The following is a 21,881-nucleotide window of genomic DNA, read 5'->3' as shown; positions in this document are numbered from 1 at the left end:
TTGGTTTGCAGCAGGGGTGCGTGATGTCTCCATGGTCGTTTAATTTGTTAATGGATGGGGTTGTTAGGGAGGTGAATGCAAGAGCTTTGGAGAGAGAGGCAAGTATGCAGTCTGTTGTGGATGAGAGGGCTTGGGAAGTGAGTAAGTTGTTGTTCGCTGATGATACAGCGCTGGAGGTTGATTCGGGTGAGAAACTGCAGAAGCTGGTGACTGAGTTTAGTAAAGTGTGTGAAAGAAAGCTATGAGTAAATGTGAATAAGAGCAAGGTTATTAGGTTCAGTAGGGTTGAGGGACAAGTCAATTGGGATGTAAGTTTGAATGGAGAAAAACTGAAGGAAGTGCAGTGTTTTAGATATCTGGGAGTGGATTTAGCAGCAGATGGAACATGGAAGTGGAAGCAAGTCACAGGGTGGGGGAGGGAGCAAAGGTTCTGGGAGCAATGAAGAATGTGTGGAAGGCGAGAACGTAATCTCATAGAGCAAAAATGGGTATGTTTGAAAGAATAGCTGTTCCAACAATGTTATATGGTTGCAAGGCATGGGCTATAGATAGGGTTGTGCGGAGGAGGGTGGATGTGTTGGAAATGTGCTGTGAGGTGGTTTGATTGTGCAAGTAAGGAAAGGGTAAGAAATGTGTGGTAATAAAAAGAGGGTGGTTGAGAGAGCAGAAAGGGGGTATTGAAATGGTTTGGTCACATGGAGAGAATGAGGGAGGAAAGATTGACAAAGAGGATATATGTGTCAGAGGTGGAGGGAACGAAGAGAAGTGAGAGACCAGATTGGAAGTGGAAGGATGGAGTGAGAAAGATTTTGAGTTATTGGGGCCTGAACATACAGGATTGAACCAGGGCATGTGAAGCGTCTGGGGTATATCGTGGAAAGTTTGTGAGGCCTGGATGTGGAAAGGGAGCTGTGGTTTTGGTGCAATACACATGACAGTCAGAGACTGAGTGTAAACGAGTGTGGCCTTTGTTGTACTTTCCTAGCACTACCTCAACAAGGGGGGTGGGGGGGCTGTTTTTCATGTATGGCAGGGTGACAACGAGAATGGATGAAGGCATATATATATACATATATATATATATATATATATATATATATATATATATATATATATATATATATATATATATATATATATATATATATTTTTTTTTTGTCGCTGTCTCCCGCGTTTGCGAGGCAGCACAAGGAAACAAACAAAAGAAATGGCCCAACCCACCCCCATACACATGTATATACATACGTCCACACACGCAAATATACATACCTACACAGCTTTCCATGGTTTACCCCAGACGCTTCACATGCCCTGATTCAATCCACTGACAGCACGTCAACCCCGGTATACCACATCGCTCCAATTCACTCTATTCCTTGCCCTCCTTTCACCCTCCTGCATGTTCAGGCCCCGATCACACAAAATCTTTTTCACTCCATCTTTCCACCTCCAATTTGGTCTCCCTGGGGATAGGGATATTATCCCTGGGGATAGGGGATTAAGAATACTTCCCACGTATTCCCTGCGTGTTGTAGAAGGCGACTAAAAGGGGAGGGAGTGGGGGGCTGGAAATCCTCCCCTCTCGTTTTTTTTAATTTTCCAAAAGAAGGAACAGAGGGGGCCAGGTGAGGATATTCCAAAAAAGGCCCAGTCCTCTGTTCTTAACGCTACCTCGCTAACGCGGGAAATGGCAAATAGTTTAAAAGAAAAACAAAAAAAAGATATATACATATATATATATATATATATATATATATATATATATATATATATATATATATATATATAGAAGAATGTATGTGAGAAATACCTAGAAAAACAAATGGATTTATATGTAGCATTTATGGATCTGGAGAAAGCATATGATAATGTTGATAGAGATGCTCTGTGGAAGGTATTATGAATATATGGTGTGGGAGGCAAGTTGTTAGAAGCAGTGAAAAGTTTTTATTTAGGATGTAAGGCATGTGTACGTGTAGGAAGAGAGGAAAGTGATTGGTTCTCAGTGAATGTAGGTTTGCGGCAGGGGTGTGTGATGTCTCCATGGTTGTTTAATTTGTTTATGGATGGGGTTGTTAGGGAGGTGAATGCAAGAGTTTCGGAAAGAGGGGCAAGTATGAAGTCTGTTGTGGATGAGAGAGCTTGGAAAGTGAGTCAGTTGTTGTTTGCTGATGATACAGCGCTGGTGGCTGATTTGTGTGAGAAACTGCAGAAGCTGGTAACTGAGTTTGGTAAAGTCTGTGAAAGAAGAAAGCTGAGAATAAATGTGAATAAGAGCAAGGCTATTAGGTACAGTAGAGTTGAGGGACAAGTTAATTGGGAGGTAAGTTTGAATGGAGAAAAACTGGAGGAAGTAAAGTGTTTAGATATCTGGGAGTGGATTTGGCAGTGGATGGAACCATGGAAGTGGAAGTGAATCATAGGGTGGGGGAGGGGGCGAAAGTTCTGGGGGCGTTGAAGAATGTGTGGAAGTCGAGAACATTATCTCGGAGAGCAAAAACGGGTCTGCTTGAAGGAATAGTGGTTCCAACAATGTTATATGGTTGTGAGGCATGGGCTATGGATAGAGTTGTGCGGAGGAGGGTGGATGTGCTGGAAATGAGATGTTTGAGGACAATATGTGGTGTGAGGTGGTTTGATCGAGTAAGTAATAATAGGGTAAGAGAGATGTGTGGTAATAAAGAGTGTGGTTGAGAGAGCAGAAGAGGGTGTTTTGAAATGGTTTGGTCACATGGAGAGAATGAGTGAGGAAAGATTGACAAAGAGGATATATGTGTCAGAGGTGAGGGGAACGAGAAGTGGGAGACCAAATTGGAGGTGGAAAGATGGAGTGAAAAAGATTTTGAGTGATCGGGGCCTGAACATACAGGAGGGTGAAAGGCATGCAAGGAATAGAGTAAATTGGAACGATGTGGTATACCGGGGCCGACGTGCTGTCAATGGAATGAACCAGGGCATGTGAAGCGTCTGGGGTAAACCATGGAAAGTTCTGTGGGGCCTGGATGTGGAAAGGGAGCTGTGGTTTCGGTGCATTATTACATGACAGATAGAGAATGAGTGTGAACGAAAGTGGCCTTTGTTGTCTTTTCCTAGCGCTCCTCGCGCACATTTGGGGGGATGGGGTTGTTATTTCATGTGTGGCGGGGTGGCGATGGGAATGAACAAAGGCAGACAGTATGAATTATGTACATGTGTATATATGTAGTGTATATATGTATATGTCTGTGTGTGTATATATATGAATACGTTGAGATGTATAGGTATGTATTTCTGCGTGTGTGGACGTGTATGTATATACATGTGTATGTGGGTGGGTTGGGCCATTCTTTCGTCAGTTTCCTTGCGCTACCTCGCTAACGCGGGAGACAGCGACAAAGCAAAATAAATAAATGATAAATAAATAAATAAATATATATCGAGCCTAATACCCAATATCACTTGAGCTTTTTGGTATGAAGTTCACATCTTATACGAGACATATTTACATAACCCAGCCCATTGTGCGAGTTACACATGGGTCGCCCTGTGCCAGTAATGGTACCCTGAGCACATACACTTCCAACCTGTGCCAGTTATGGCACCCTTCAAGTACAGGCAACAGCCCCTGTCAAAATTAGTCTTAAGCGAATCTTAACACACACACAACGGGGTATGATGGCCTTGTCTTTGACTTGATCTTAGTTTAGAGGCTAGGCAGTTACACCCAGGGGTCGTATCGTCACGCACTAGGGTCATCTCCATCGTGCTGAAGGGAGAAGGAGCAGACATGCTTACCATCTTGGTCCTTAAGATGCTAGATGTACAAGTAGTGGTAATAGAGAATATGATGGACGTCTCAAGGTTCCCAGGTGGTAATGGGTGATGCAGTGTGTTGGAGACTAATGGGTGAGGCAGGGTAGGTCCTGGCTTGATGAGAAGTCCTCTGCTCTCTACCAGCCCTTAACTAAGCTGAAGCAGGACAGGTGTCCTGGCCTGATGAGAGGCCCTCGACAGTCTACCAGTCCTTAACTGAGCTGAGGCAGGGCAGGTGCCCTGGCCTGGTAGGAGGTTCTCTGCAGTCTAGCAATCTTCCACTACAAGGTAAGCCAGGTGTCCTGGCCTGATGTGAGGTCCTCGGCAGTCTAGCTGTGATGTCTGACTGTATATGGTGAGTCTAGTTGAGGAAGGTAACTTCAGGTGGTGTTTTTGGATGTGTCTGGCTGTGGCAGCACACCTGAACCGAAATTCATTTATCCTAGGCAGGAAATTAACAAAAAAAAAAAAAAATCCCAAAAGTAATAATGAAAACCCACACTAACATTTTATTTCAAATTGAAATTAAAACAGAATTATCATAAAACAAAGAAAATCATACACTAACTTACAGATGTAACAAATAATTTTCATCACAGTCATCCCTCACATTAGCCGCGAAACTTGTAAACAACAAAGGGTGTTGCCGTCCTTTGTAGCTAAACGTCAAATTACCATCCTCTCGGCCAATTACGACTCTCAAGCAACACGCGCAAACATGATGGGTTTGCGAGGCAGCCAAGCAAATGCTTGTTTGCTAACCATGAAGAGCCGTGACTTCCACAATGGGGAGGAAGCTGTAATGGACCACATCTCCCGATGGCGCATGTCTCGTACGAAGTATAAGGTAACACGAATTATCGTCCAGAATCGCGCGGAGCCGATACTAAGAAATCAGGTAAGAGTAATACTCTGTTTCTAAGTTCATTCACTAATTTTTCAGATATCCTTAGGATGAATAAATTAAAAAAGATATGTATTTTCGGTTGAGATAAACTTAACGGGTGGGAAGCGCCGGTAACAACCGTCTCACCGAAAAAATATGAAAAATAAAAAAATCGAAAATATAAGAATTACAATAGCTCTTCCATGAAAGACAACTGAAATTTAAGTAAAATATGGAGCCATAGGTAAAAAAAATTGAAGATACACAAGATTGAAAAAGACACGTATACGTAAATATTTTGACAAAACAAAACACGTATACGTAAATATCTTTACAAAACAAAACATTCTCATTCACTGGTTAATGATGAGAGTCCACAACATGATTCTACAACAACAGCAGGGTTGGCACGTAGTGTTCATCATTTGTATGTTAGAGAGAGAGAGAGAGAGAGAGAGAGAGAGAGAGAGAGAGAGAGAGAGAGAGAGAGAGACAGACAGACAGACAGACAGACTGACAGACAGACTTCATCTCTAAGATGACAACCCGACCGTCTTTATACACGAAATCAAGAAACGAATCTGCCTATTTCAAAGCACTTAACACTACGAACATCAGGCACGACTCTTGACCACACAGACACTCTCCTTAACCACAACCCTTTGCTATGATAGCCTGACCTCTGACCCATGGGTCACACGTAGCACTCAAAAGGTCAATTGTTTAGACTAAGTTTCCCCCAGCACAACTGCCTCCCAAGCAAGTAGTGGTTACACATAACTCACTCAGCCAGCTGGTAAAGCAGGTGGTCACCAGATGAGAAGGAAAAGCCTTGCGCCACACACACACTAGCTTGTTTTAATTCCTTTGACACTCTTCATAGCAGCACTTCCCTAGACAGATATTAAGAGTCTGACTTATAGTAAATTACAATACTTACTGGTCAAATAATACATTAAGCATCTACGTATTTATTTGATATAAAACGAATCCCAAGCGGCGTTTTGTTTAGAGTCCAATAACTATAGTTACCCAAAACATTTCCGTTCTCTCAATTTCCCCAAACCTTTTCCCAATTTAGTCGGTAACTAATAGAAACAACTCATTCTTCCTATAAAACAAACATTTTAAGTTTTATTTGTTAGTTATAACTTCGACTGAGTGAAAGTTATGTGACATATGATCTGATTATTGTGCGTAACTTTGCGAATTTAAGTGGACAGTACAGAGAACTGTTTGAATCAGGACATAGTGAAACTAACAGTGACTTGGTGGTACACGCAGTATAGAAAAGTATCTTACCCCTTTATTGTGTTAGACAATAAGACATCACTTACGAGGGATTCCAGAATAGAAAAGTATCTTACCCCTTTTTTGTGTTAGACAATACGACACCATATACGAGGGATTCAGAGAAATAATCATTAGTCTCACCTCACACAAGTTGCCTTGCTTCAATGATAATGTGATACATCGATTGCTTTAGCGGCACTTTCAAGTGGAAATAACTATAAAGTGGGGCTATCATAATTATTTGGGAATCTGTCCAACATTTACGTTTACTAACCCTACTAAGACACGAGTCGTAAAGATCGTTTGGAAATTTATTGGACCCATCCACAAAGATATTTTTGTTTCTGTTTTTTTTCCGATTATACACTGAACTGTTAGTGTTTGGATATAGTGAAACAAACAGTAAACGGATAGTACACTCAATTGTTTGTTCCAGGCTTTAGTGAAAAACACTAGCGATAGATGTGACTAGTATTTGTGTGTTACTGGGAGAGTTTTACACTCGTGTTGCCCCGTCTCAAATTTGTATTCATGAATCACGTCTTTACTCTTATGTATGTGCACATACACACTAACCAAAGGATGGTACCCATTTATAGACTAGCCCCGAGAGAAGGATGAATACTAGGTTAAGTGTAGGCAGACTGCCACGCATAGGATTCGAACCAACGCGGGTCAGACCCCAGGCTAGCCTGTGCTGACTCATGGTCAGTAACGCTAACGAACACAACACGGGTGATTTACTGAACTGTTTGTGTTAAGACCTAGTTAAAAAATTCAACTAGATGGTGCAGTAAATTGAACAAGAGAATGACGCCAACGAGACATCTAACTTCCACAGTTTCTATCTATTCCAGCGCTTACCCCATATGCCAAGGTTAATCTTTTTTTCATCTATCAACCGAAGGGTTTGGAATGGTGGAAAAAAAAAAAGTTGTTGGAGAGAAAAAATGTAGGCTTTGAAAAGGAAAACTATGAAGCTGGAAAGGGAAGATTACGTGGTGAAACAGAAGAGCGGAGAGACAGGTCGTTGCATTTCAGTCTCTCCACTTGTATTGTCATTAACCGGTATACTTTTCATTACGATGTTCTTCATTTTAAAAGACAATAGCTTTTATGCAACATGGTTTATTTAATAAAAAAAAAAACAATGAAAGTTACGAGAATTGATACTGCATCTACGCAACTTAAAAAAAAATCTAGAATCGGTTAGAATGGATGTGGTAAAAAAATAGAAAATTCAGTCCATGATAGACGCTTTTCTGCATAATCCATGTCATTCCTAGCTATTATCAAGAAATTCTGCTGGAGATTCGTAGCTTATCCTTGTGAAGCAGACACGCGATGGTTGAAACTAAAGGCCAACCTTATATAAATTATAGTTTCCGGAGTGGCAAAGTGCAATAAAAAAAACTATTTTTTGTTGTTGTAACATCGCTGCTTTGAAGGCACAGCGATATCAAAGGCCATTTGCCAACAGAGCGAGACAGCAATGTATTTCTCTTCCTTTTCTCTGCCCGAGCGATCAAACTTTGCCGTGATGATTTTACGGAGCCAAATCGCAGCTTAGTGGATGGTATTGCAGTGGAATTTATTAAAAAAGGGGGTGACTGTATTGTTGACTGGTTGGTAAGGTTATTTAATGTATGTATGACTCATGGTGAGGTGCCTGAGGATTGGCGGAATGCGTGCATAGTGCCATTGTACAAAGGCAAAGGGGATAAGAGTGAGTGCTCAAATTACAGAGGTATAAGTTTGTTGAGTATTCCTGGTAAATTATATGGGAGGGTATTGATTGAGAGGGTGAAGGCATGTACAGAGCATCAGATTGGGGAAGAGCAGTGCGGTTTCAGAAGTGGTAGAGGATGTGTGGATCAGGTGTTTGCTTTGAAGAATGTATGTGAGAAATACTTAGAAAAGCAAATGGATTTGTATGTAGCATTTATGGATCTGGAGAAGGCATATGATAGAGTTGATAGAGATGCTCTGTGGAAGGTATTAAGAATATATGGTGTGGGAGGCAAGTTGTTAGAAGCAGTGAAAAGTTTTTATCGAGGATGTAAGGCATGTGTACGTGTAGGAAGAGAGGAAAGTGATTGGTTCTCAGTGAATGTAGGTTTGCGGCAGGGGTGTGTGATGTCTCCATGGTTGTTTAATTTGTTTATGGATGGGGTTGTTAGGGAGGTAAATGCAAGAGTCCTGGAAAGAGGGGCAAGTATGAAGTCTGTTGGGGATGAGAGAGCTTGGGAAGTGAGTCAGTTGTTGTTCGCTGATGATACAGCGCTGGTGGCTGATTCATGTGAGAAACTGCAGAAGCTGGTGACTGAGTTTGGGAAAGTGTGTGGAAGAAGAAAGTTAAGAGTAAATGTGAATAAGAGCAAGGTTATTAGGTACAGTAGGGTTGAGGGTCAAGTCAATTGGGAGGTGAGTTTGAATGGAGAAAAACTGGAGGAAGTGAAGTGTTTTAGATATCTGGGAGTGGATCTGTCAGCGGATGGAACCATGGAAGCGGAAGTGGATCATAGGGTGGGGGAGGGGGCGAAAATTTTGGGAGCCTTGAAAAATGTGTGGAAGTCGAGAACATTATCTCGGAAAGCAAAAATGGGTATGTTTGAAGGAATAGTGGTTCCAACAATGTTGTATGGTTGCGAGGCGTGGGCTATGGATAGAGTTGTGCGCAGGAGGATGGATGTGCTGGAAATGAGATGTTTGAGGACAATGTGTGGTGTGAGGTGGTTTGATCGAGTAAGTAACGTAAGGGTAAGAGAGATGTGTGGAAATAAAAAGAGCGTGGTTGAGAGAGCAGAAGAGGGTGTTTTGAAATGGTTTGGGCACATGGAGAGAATGAGTGAGGAAAGATTGACTAAGAGGATATATGTGTCGGAGGTGGAGGGAACGAGGAGAAGAGGGAGACCAAATTGGAGGTGGAAAGATGGAGTGAAAAAGATTTTGTGTGATCGGGGCCTGAACATGCAGGAGGGTGAAAGGAGGGCAAGAAATAGAGTGAATTGGAGCGATGTGGTATACCGGGGTTGACGTGCTGTCAGTGGAGTGAATCAAGGCATGTGAAGCGTCTGGGGTAAACCATGGAAAGCTGTGTAGGTATGTATATTTGCGTGTGTGGACGTGTGTATGTACATGTGTATGGGGGGGGGTTGGGCCATTTCTTTCGTCTGTTTCCTTGCGCTACCTCGCAAACGCGGGAGACAGCGACAAAGTATAAAAAAAAAAAAAAAAAATATATATATATATATATATATATATATATATATATATATATATATAAAGTTGAGCGTAGCCAATTTAGAAAACGAGAAAACAATAGTAAGCTCCAGGAATCTGTGTAAAAGTAGGCTACAGGAATGTGTGAGAGATAGGCTAAGGCGACTGGAATCTGTGTGAGAGTCAAAGAGGTCGACATTATGCCTAACCTGTTGCCGGTTACACATCAGGAGAACTGCGAAAGAAACACTGATGGCAAAGATCAGAATTGCATTTGACTTTACTGTGCTTTATTACAGCACAACCATCTAAGTGCGAAGGGTCCTGCGAAGTGCTACGAGGATGTTACATCTGCATCAATAGACCTGAGCAACAGTGAAAGGCTAAGAGTTACTAGTTGCATCCATAATGGAGGAGAAAAGTGAGACGGGTGACCTGATCTCAGCCTCTCAAGTTTCAAAATTAAGTGAATGAAGTCGACAGTGAACACGAACAGGAGATTGTCAGGAAGGCCGTAAAGAAATACTGTCATAGTATAAGGTGGTGGAATAGACTAAAGGGGGAGTTTGAATGCCAGCAATACTAAAAAGGCTTAAGAGGTTACTTGATGCAACACAAAGTTCAAGATGTAGTCCACGTGATACAAATGGACAATTACGAAACGAGTGACTCGAGAATCAAGCGGGTGTTTGGCAGTACAGAAAATATAACCTTAAAAAAGAATCGTCTGGTTGCTATGCATGACAGGTATTGTAGACACCTCGCTCAAGCTCAGCCCGCCACGAAAATCATCCCGGACGCTGGAAGGCATCTGGAAAATTAAAGGAACCAGGCTCGAAATCGTCAGGCCATGAACCGCGCCGGGAATGGTTCAACCCTCCTAAGATATCTACATAATGTGGCGGGACTTCAAGGACGCCGGACAATCCTACCACTGTAACGCCTACTTGTCAGGATCGCGATTTTTAAAAAGTGGTTTATGGACGCCAGCCTGCGATTCCACCAGCTGCTCCTTGCTTCCCGAGCTCTACGTCCTCCAAAGTGATCTGTCATCATTGCTTGTCCACATTTTCCGACCGAGTGTGGCCATCACATGCCGTTACGCCAAAGATAACGGACCTAGTCCAAGAATAATCGTGAGTTAGTAGGTCGTGGGGAAGGGGACTGGGCTAGGCTGAGGTATCGTTCGTCTTTCGATTCGATTTATATCTGCCCTTAAAAGACGGCAAGGGGTAAAAATTGTTCTGAGCTCATTCATTACAATTATATATATATATATATATATATATATATATATATATATATATATATATTTATTTATTTTCCTTTGTCGCGTTAGCGAGGTAGCGCAAGGAAACAGACGAAAGAATGGCGCAACCCACCCACATACACATGTATGTACACAGACGTCCACACACGCAAATATACATACCTATACCTTTCAACGTATACAGACATATACATGTATACACATGTACATAACTCATACTGTCTGCCTTTATTCATTCCCATCGCCACCCCGCCACACATGAAATAACAACCCCCTCCCCCCGCATGTGCACGAGGTAGCGCTAGGAAAAGACAACAAAGGCCCCATTCGTTCACACTCAGTCTCTAGCTGTCATGTAATAATGCACCGAAACCACAGCTCCCTTTCCACACCCAGGCCCCACAGAACTGTCCATGGTTTACCCCAGACGCTTCACATGCCCTGGTTCAATCCACTGACAGTACGTCGATCCCGGTATATCACATCGTTCCAGTTCACTCTATTCCTTGCACGCCTTTCACCCTCCTGCATGTTCAGGCCCCGATCGCTCAAAATCTTTTCCACTCCACCTTTCCACCTCCAATTTGGTCTCCCACTTCTCGTTCCCTCCACCTCTGACACATATATCCTCTTGGTCAATCTTTCCTCACTCATTTTCTCCACATGACCAAACCATTTTAAAACACCCTCTTCTGCTCTCTCAACCACACTCTTTTTATTACCACACATCTCTCTTACCCTATTATTACTTACTCGATCAAACCACCTCACACCACATATTGTCCTCAAACATCTCATTTCCAGCACATCCACCCTCCTCCGGCCGCGCCTCGCAACCAAATAACATTGCTGGAACCACTATTCCTTCAAACATACCCATTTTTCCTTTCCGAGATAATGTTCTCGACTTCCACACATTCTTCAACGCCCCCAGAACTTTCGCCCCCTCCCCCACCCTATTATTCACTTCCGCTTCCATGGTTCCATCCGCTGCCAATTCCACTCCCAAATATCTGAAACACTTTACTTCCTCCAGTTTTTCTCCATTCAAACTTACCTCCCAATTGACTTGTCCCTCAACCCTACTGTACCTAATAACCTTGCTCTTATTTACATTTACTCTCAGCTTTCTTCTTTCACACACTTTAACAAACTCAGTCACCAGCTTCTGCAGTTTCTCACATAAATCAGCCACCAGCGATGTATCATCAGCGAACAACAACTGACTCACTTCCCAAGCTCTCTCATCCACAACAGACTTCATACTTGCCCCTCTTTCCGAAACTCTTGCATTCACCTCCCTAACAACCCCATCCATAAACAAATTAAACAACCATGGAGACATCACACACCCCTGCCGCAAACCTACATTCACTGAGAACCAATCACTTTCCTCTCTTCCTACACGTACACATGCCTTACATCCTCGATAAAAAACTTTTCACTGCCTCTAACAACTTGCCTCCCACACCATATATTCTTAATACCTTCCACATAGCATCTCTATCAACTCTTATCATATGCCTTCTCCAGATCCATAAATGCTACATACAAATCCATTTGCTTTTCTAAGTATTTCTCACATACATTCTTCAAAGCAAACACCTGATCCACACATCCTCTACCACTTCTGAAACCACACTGCTCTTCCCCAATCTGATGCTCTGTACATGCCTTCACCCTCTCAATCAATACCTTCCCATATAATTTCCTAGGAATACTCAAACTTATACCTCTGTAATTTGAGCACTCACTTTTATCCCCTTTCCCTTTGTACAATGGCACTATGCAAGCATTCCGCCAATCCTCAGGCACCTCACCATGAATCATACATACATTAAATAACCTTACCAACCAAGTGAGTCAGTTGTTGTTCGCTGATGATACAGCGCTGGTGGCTGATTCGGGTGAGAAACTGCAGAAGCTGGTGACTGAGTTTGGTAAAGTCTGTGAAAGAAGAAAGCTGAGAGGAAATGTGAATAAGTGCAAGGTTATTAGGTACAGTAGGGTTGAGGGACAAGTCAATTGGGAGGTAAGTTTGAATGGAGAAAAACTGGAGGAAGTAAAGTGTTTTAGATATCTGGGAGTGGATTTGGCAGCGGATGGAACTATGGAAGCGGAAGTGAATCATAGGGTGGGGGAGGGGGCGAAAGTTCTGGGAACGTTGAATAATGTGTGGAAGTCGAGAACGTTATCTTGGAAAGCAAAAATGGGTATGTTTGAAGGAATAGTGGTTCCAACAATGATATAAGGTTGCGAGGCGTGGGCAATAGATAGAGTTGTGCGGAGGGTGGATGTGCTGGAAATGAGATGTTTGAGGACAATATGTTTGATCGAGTAAGTAATGAAAGCGTAGGAGATGTGTGCTAACGCGGGAGACAGCGACAAAGTATAATAAAATAATAAAAGAATAATATATATATATATATATATATATATATATATATATATATATATATATATATATATATATATATATATATATATATATGTTGGAAAGGATCACAATTTTGCGTGTGATCAAGATAGTCCTATGAGTCCACGGAGAAAATGAAACACGATAAGTTCCCAAGTGCACTTTCGTGTAATAATCACATCATCAGGGGAGACACAAGAGAGAAATATGAATCAGTTGATATACATCGAAGATACAAAGCTAGGTCGCCATTTGGTAAACATGTGATTGTCCAAAACATACGAGCATTCATAAACTTATTTCACAAATTTTATCAACAATAAAGTTATCTAATTTGTATAGACCACCACTAATATTAAGATTATAATTCTTTGTGTATTTAGTAATAAAATATTCAATGATACTTCTCTTGGTAATAGAGTTAGAGTTAATAACTGAGATGGCATTATTCCAGTCAATACAATGATCATAGTCTTTAACGTGATTAAACAAGGCATTTGATTCTTGTCCCGTTCTTATACTATCTTTATGTTGCTTAAGTCTAACAAAAAGATCCTTACCAGTCTGACCAACATAAAATTTATCACAATTTCCACAAGGCACTTTATAGATGCATCCAAGAGAATTCACCAAGATGAAAATCGATAAGGCGGCGGGTTTAGGTGGTATTGTGGTGGAATTTATTAAAAAAAAAAGGGGGTGACTGTGTTGTTGACTGGTTGGTAAGGATATTCAATGCATGTATGTTTCATGGTGAAGTGCCTGAGGATTGGCGGAATGCATGCATAGTACCACTGTACAAAGACAAAGGGGATAGAGGTGAGTTTTATAATTAGTGAGGTAAAAGTTTGTTGAGTATTCCCGGGAAATTATATGAGAGGGCAATGGCATGTACAAAGCATCAGATTGGGAAAGAGCAGTGTGGTTTCAGAAGTGGTAGAGGATGTGTGGATCAGGTGTTTGCTTTGAATAATGTATGTGAGAAATACTTAGAAAAACAGATGGATATGTATGTAGCATTTATGGATCTGGAGAAGGTATATGATAGAGTTGATAGAGAAGCTTTTTGGAAGGTATTAAGAGTATATGGTGTGGGGGGTAAGTTGCTAGAAGCAATGAAAAGTTTTTATCACGGATGTAAGGCATGTGTACGAGTAGGAAGAGAGGAAAAAGATTGGTTCCCAGTGAATGTCGGTTTGCGGCAGGGGTGCGTGATGTCACCATGGTTGTCTAATCTATTTATGGATGGGGTGGTTAGGGAGGTGAATGCAAGAGTTTTGGAGAGAGGGGTAAGTATGCAGTCTGCTGTGGATGAGAGGGCTTGGGATGTGGGTTATTTTTTGTTCAATGATGATACAGCGCTGGTGGCTGAATCGGGTGAGAAACTGCAGAGGTTGGTAACTAATTTTGGTAAAGTGTGGGAAAGGAGAAAGCTGAGAATAAATGTGAATAACAGCAAGGTTATTAGGTTTAGTTGGGTGAAGGAACAAATTAATGGGGAGGTAAGTTTGAATGGAGAAAAACTGGAGGAAGTGAAGTGTTTTAGATATCTGGAGAAGGACTTGGCAGCGGAAGTAACAATGGAAGCGGAGTGCATAAATGGGTACGTTTGGAGGAATAGTGGTTCTAACAATGTTATATAGTTGCGAGGCATGGGATATAGATAGGGTTGTGGGAAGGAGGGTGGATGTGTTGGAAATTAAATGTCTGAGGACAATATGTGGTGTGAGGTGGTTTGATCCAGTAAGTAATGAAAGGGTAAGAGAGATGAGTGGTAATAAACAGTGTGGTTGAGAGATCAGAGGAGGGTGTACGGAAATGGTTTGGACACAGAAAGAATGAGTGAGGAAAGATTTATAAATAGTTTATATGTGTCAGAGGTGTAGGGAACAAGAAGCGGGAGACCAAACTGGAGGTGGAAGGATGGAGCGAAATAGATTTTGAGCGATCGGCGCCTGAACATAAGGAGGGTGAAAGGCGTGCAAGGAATAGAGTGAACTGGAACGATTTTGTATACCGGGGTTGACGTGCTGTCAATGTCAACCAGGGCGTGTGAAGCGTCTGGGGTAAACCATGGAAAGTTTTGTTGGGCCTGGATGTGGAAAGGGAGCTGTGGTTTCGGTGCATTATTACATGACAGATAGAGACTGAGTGTGAACGAATGGGGGCTTTGTTGTCTTTTCCTAGCGCTACCTCGCAAACATGAGGGGGTAGGGGGTTGTTATTTCATGTGTGGTTAGGTGGCGATGAGAATGGATAAAGGCAGACAGTATGAATTATGTACATGTGTACATATGTATATGTCTGAGTGTGTATATATATGTATACGTTGAGATGTATAGGTATGTATATTTGCGAGTGTGGACGTGTATGTATATACATGTGTATGTGGGTGGGTTGGGCCATTCTTTCGTCTGTTTCCTTGCGCTACCTCGCTGACGCGGGAGACAGCGACAATATATATATATATATATATATATATATATATATATATATATATATATATATATATATATATATATATATATATATATACTGGAAATCCTCCTATCTCGTTTTTAATTTTCCAAAAGAAGGAACAGAGAGGGGGCCAAGTGATGATGTTCCCTCAAAGGCTGTCCTCTGTTCTTAACGCTACCTCGCTAATGCGGGAAATGGCGAATAGTTTGAAAGAAAAATATACATATATATATTATCCTTGGGATAGGGGAGAAAGAATACTTCCCACGTATTCCCTGCATGTCGTAGAAGGCGACTAAAAGGGAAGGGATAGGGGTGCTGGAAATCCTCCCCTCTCGTTTTTAATTTAATTTCCCAAAAGAAGGAACAAAGAAGGGGGCCAAGTGAGGGTATTCCCTCAGGCCCAGTCCTCAGTTCTTAACGCTACCTCGCTAACGCGAGAAATAGCGAATAGTATGAAAACAAATATATATATATATATATTTTTATCATTTATTTATTATGCTTTGTCGCTGTCTCCCACGTTAGCGAGGTAGCGCAAGGAAACAGACGAAAGACTGGCCCAACCCGCCCACATACACATGTATATACATACACGTCCACACACGCAAATATACATACCTATACATTTCAATGTACACATATATATACACACACAAACACATACATATATACACATGTACATAATTCATACTGTCTGCCTTTATTTGTTCCCATCGCCACCTCGCTACACATGGAATAACAACCCCCTCCCCCCTCATGTGTGCGAGGTAGCGCTAGGAAAAGACACCAAAGGCCCCATTCGTTCACGCTCAGTCTCTAGCTGTCATGTAATAATGCACCGAAACCACAGCTCCCTTTCCACATCCAGGCCCCACACAACTTTCCATGGTTTACCCCAGACTTATATATATATATATAGGAATGGATCACAATTTTTCGAGTGATCAATTTATTCCTATGAGTCCATGGAGGAAAATGAAACATGGTAAGTTCCCAAGTGCACTATCGTGTAATAATCACATCATCAAGGGAGACAAGAGAGAAATAAGTCAGTTGATATACAAAGAAGAGACGTAGCTAGGACGCCATTAGGTAAACACGTGGACAAGGTGCATTGTTTACTAATCTTATCAACAATAAAGTTATCCAATTTGTATAGACCTTCACTTATATTAAGGTTATAATTCTTTGTGTATTCAATAATAGAAGGTTCAATGATACTTCTCGTGGCACTGGAGTTGAGTTAATAACTGAGATGGCATACTCCAGTCAATACAATGATCATAGTTTTTAATGTGATCAAACAAGGTATTTGATTCTTGTCCTGTTCTTATACTATATTCATTTTGCTTAAGTCTAACAGAAAGATCCTTACCAGTCTGCGCAACATAAAACTTATCAATTTCTACATAACACTTTATAGATGCATCCAGAATTTTCTGGTTAGTTCCTGATTAAGATATTCTTTACAGTATCATTGTTGCTTAAGGCAACATTTACATTAAAGGATTTAAGCAACATGGGAAGTAAAGTAAGATTATTATTAAAAGGGAGAACTAAAAGATTCTTGGTGTCAATGGGAGGTTTGGGGTCAACTCTATACGATGATTTTTTTGCTAACTTAAGGGATTTTATAAATGAAAGATCTAGGGTAATTTAACTTAGATCCAATAGAATATATCTTCTCAAACTCATCATCAATAAACTTTGGACTGTAAATACGTAATGCCCCAAGGAACATAGATAGAAATGATGATACTTTGTCATGTTAGGATGAGTAATAATGGATATATAAGCATACATTGGTAATTTTTTCTATATATGCTAAACTTAAACTTGTTTCCTTGCCTATGGATCATATGTATGTTTACCAAATGGCGTCGTTGCTTCGTCTCTTCGATGTATATCAAATAACATATTTCTCTCTTGTGTCTCCCCTGAGGATGAGATTAATACACGAAAGTGCACTTGGGAACTTATCGTGTTTCATTTTCCCCGTGAACTCATAGGAATATATATAAATATAAATATATATATATATCTTTTTTTTTTTTTGCTTTGTCGCTGTCTCCCGCGTTTGCGAGGTAGCGCAAGGAAACAGACGAAAGAAATGGCCCAACCCACCCCCATACACATGTATATACATACGTCCACACACGCAAATATACATACCTACACAGCTTTCCATGGTTTACCCCAGACGCTTCACATGCCCTGATTCAATCCACTGACAGCACGTCAGCCCCGGTACACCACATCGCTCCAATTCACTCTATTCCTTGCCCTCCTTTCACCCTCCTGCATGTTCAGGCCCCGATCACACAAAATCTTTTTCACTCCATCTTTCCACCTCCAATTTGGTCTCCCTCTTCTCCTCGTTCCCTCCACCTCCGACACATATATCCTCTTGGTCAATCTTTCCTCACTCATTCTCTCCATGTGCCCAAACCATTTCAAAACACCCTTTTCTGCTCTCTCAACCACACTCTTTTTATTTCCACACATCTCTCTTACCCTTACGTTACTTACTCGATCAAACCACCTCACACCACACATTGTCCTCAAACATCTCATTTACAGCACATCCATCCTCCTGCGCACAACTCTATCCATAGTCCACACCTCGCAACCATACAACATTGTTGGAACCACTATTCCTTCAAACATACCCATTTTGCTTTCCGAGATAATGTTCTCGACTTCCACACATTCTTCAAGGCTCCCAGAATTTTCGCCCCCTTCCCCACCCTATGATCCACTTCCGCTTCCATGGTTCCATCCGCTGCCAGATCCACTCCCAGATATCTAAAACACTTCACTTCCTCCAGTTTTTCTCCATTCAAACTCACCTCCCAATTGACTTGACCCCTCAACCCTACTGTACCTAATAACCTTGCTCTTATTCACATTTACTCTTAACTTTCTTCTTTCACACACTTTACCAAACTCAGTCACCAGCTTCTGCAGTTTCTCACATGAATCAGCCACCAGCGCTGTATCATCAGCGAACAACAACTGACTCACTTCCCAAGCTCTCTCATCCCCAACAGACTTCATACTTGCCCCTCTTTCCAAAACTCTTGCATTCACCTCCCTAACAACCCCATCCATAAACAAATTAAACAACCATGGAGACATCACACACCCCTGCCGCAAACCTACATTCACTGAGAACCAATCACTTTCCTCTCTTCCTACACGTACACATGCCTTACATCCTCGATAAAAACTTTTCACTGCTTCTAACAACTTTCCTCCCACACCATATATTCTTAATACCTTCCACAGAGCATCTCTATCAACTCTATCATATGCCTTCTCCAGATCCATAAATGCTACATACAAATCCATTTGCTTTTCTAAGTATTTCTCACATACATTCTTCAAAGCAAACACCTGATCCACACATCCTCTACCACTTCTGAAACCACACTGCTCTTCCCCAATCTGATATTCTGTACATGCCTTCACCCTCTCAATCAATACCCTCCCATATAATTTACCAGGAATACTCAACAAACTTATACCTCTGTAATTTGAGCACTCACTCTTATCCCCTTTGCCTTTGTACAATGGCACTATGCACGCATTCCGCCAATCCTCAGGCACCTCACCATGAGTCATACATACATTAAATACAAATATATATATATATATATATATATATATATATATATATATATATATATATATATATATATATATATATATACGTACATATAATCAGATCCTCACTACCAAAAGGAATACTTAAAATGCATGTAGGAAGTTATCACGTATTGTTCTGCAGCTGTTGGGCTAATATGTCCACAAACGCCAAACTTGCTCCCCGTACAATACAAACGTGATTACGGACGCAGTGGTGATGACCTAACAATGTTCCAGAAGGTTTCCAGACGCACCTTCATAGTGGCGGACATAAAACAATCTTCCCGTTTCGTATTAAAATACAACAGGTCTAAATATTTACCAAGAGAAATACACACACACATAAAAGACATTACAATGAAAATACTCTGGAAAGTCAACGAACAAGATAACCAAACTTACCTTACAAGTAACGGTGTGCATGTATGTTACGAGCCAGTGTTGCGTTGCAGAGGATGGAACCTATCAGTCACACCAACACTCGTAACATAAATAGTCTCGACGCGAACTGAGAACGATTTGAGTCTCTGATTCCGACTGTCTGCGTCCTTCCCCGTGTTGGCGCCGAGGACGGGGTACAAAGTGTCGTACTATGGCGGTATCCTGCTGATGCACATATACATTTAATTACTCATTCTTAAACACGAAGTATGTATATGCGGAAATAGGAGTTCCTTGGTTAACTAAAACACCTATTAACTGAAGCTATATTAACATTGGTTATAATCTAATTTTAGTGGTAACTGGGAACCTTTGTGTTGGCAAATATCTACATGGAGTATTTTGAAAGTCATTTGCTAAACATTATAAGTGAACAAAACATAGTTTGGCTACGATATGTAGACGACGTACTTTGCTTTTAGCCTAATAATATACCCACTAAGGACTTTCTGCGTAAATTAAACTCGTTAGCTCTCTCCATTAAAGTTTCTCACGAAGTCGGAAATGAATAAGTTACCCTTTTTGGATGTAGAGGTCATCTTGAAAACTAAGGTTTATAGAAAACCTACATATATACTGTCTTAAGTCCACTGTTATTCAAATTATCATATTAATGTAAAAAGATGTTTCGTATCTATGTACCTGCGAGCATATAGGATTTCAGATCCAGAATTTTTAGGTGATGAATTGAAAATGATTCAGTACATTAGGCAGAAGCTAAGATACCCAATAAATATAATAAACTAGTGTCAGAATACAGCAAGGAAACATTTCTATATTGGCAAAAATAATATGCCAGAACGTAAAAGTTACCAAAGAACCCTTCTTCTTCCCTTCCGATGAGAATTTTCCCACATGTCTTCACATTCTCAAACGACTTAATGTACAAGTAATATTCAAATATGAAAACACATCGACATAGCCCTTATCAAAAAATAGCCCATCAATAATAAAGGTGTTGTTTATAAAGTCCCATGTATAGCTGTAACCGATTTTATACCGGACAATCGGGGAAAGATTCGAAGACTAGGATCTTACAACGTACGTGTTAGGATTGCCTAACAGAGCAACGGCTTATTCCAACATAAAACTGTCTTGGATCACCATGTCACTGAAAGAAATGTTATTGAATCATGTTTGATCTCTGGCATATTTGATCATAATGTAAATATGTCCTTTGGCCTTTTCAAATGTGACATACTGTGACATACATCTATCAGAATAACCCTGTTCACCCATAATGTAAGGAGAGGAACGTCAGATGTCAAGTTAAATAATTAGTGTCCACCTGCACTCCACGGGGACTAATGTAGCCCCGCCTTATTGCAACCTCTGTGCTTTTAAGGACCTCAACACCTGTATCCCTCACTTTGTCTGAGGGTAGTAAACGAAAGTACTCACCGTTTTTATTTTCTCTATCCACTGGTGACTGCTCTGTTGGGCAATCGTATATATATATATATATATATATATATATATATATATATATATATATATATATATATATATATATATATATTATCTACTTATACTTTGTCGCAGTCTCCCGCGTTAGCGAGGTAGCGCAAGCAAACAGACGAAAGAATGGCCCAACCCACCCACATACACATGTATATACATACACGTCCACAAACGCACATATACATACCTATATATCTCAACGTATTCATATATACACACACACAGACATATACATATGTACACATGTACATAATTCATACTGTCTGCCTTTATCCATTCCCATCACCACCCCGCCACACATGAAATAACAACCCCCTCCCCCCGCATGTGCGCGAGGTAGCGCTAGGAAAAGACAAAAAAGGCCCGTTCACACCCAGTCTTTAGCTGTCATGTATAATGCACCGAAACCACAGCTCCCTTTCCACATCCAGGCCCCATAAAACTTTCCATGGTTTACCCCAGACGCTTCACATCCCCTGGTTCAATCCATTGACAGCACGTCGACCCCGGTATACCACATCGTTCCAGTTCACTCTATTCCTTGCACGCCTTTCACCCTCTTGCACGTTCAGGCCCCGATCACTCAAAGTCTTTTTCACTCCATCTTTCCACCTCCAATTTGGTCTCCCATTTCTCCTCGTTCCTTCAACCTCTGACACATATACCTCTTTGTCAATCTTTCCTCACTCATTCTCTCCATGTGACCAAACCATTTCAAAACACCCTCTTCTGCTCTCTCAACCACACTCTTTTTCTTACTACACATCCCTCTTACCCTTTCATTACCTACTCGATCAAACCACCTCACACCACATATTGTCCTCAAACATCTCATTTCCAGCACATCCACTCTCCTCCGCACAACTCTATAAGCCCACGCCTCGCAACCATATAACATTGTTGGAACCACTATTCCTTCAAACATACCCATTTTTGCTTTCCGAGATAATGTTCTCGACTTCCACACATTCTTCAACGCTCCCAGAACT

The 21,881-nt window shown here is 41.1% G+C and overlaps 1 protein-coding gene across 1 annotated transcript in view; it reads right to left on the bottom strand.

Annotated features, from left to right (window-relative positions):
• The window catches only part of LOC139746239 (macrophage migration inhibitory factor-like), a 108,422-nt gene extending 88,911 nt beyond the window's left edge, over window positions 1–19,511 (bottom strand). Inside the window, exon 1 of the mRNA XM_071657247.1 lies at window positions 19,393–19,511. The gene's annotated coding sequence lies outside the window, so the exon portion shown is untranslated. The remainder of the gene's footprint in view (window positions 1–19,392) is intronic.
• Window positions 19,512–21,881: the final 2,370 nt, after the last annotated feature.

The sequence above is a fragment of the Panulirus ornatus genome, chromosome 64, assembly GCF_036320965.1.
Source record: "Panulirus ornatus isolate Po-2019 chromosome 64, ASM3632096v1, whole genome shotgun sequence".
Lineage (NCBI taxonomy): Eukaryota > Metazoa > Arthropoda > Malacostraca > Decapoda > Palinuridae > Panulirus > Panulirus ornatus.
This window is presented reverse-complemented; position numbering and strand designations above follow the sequence as displayed.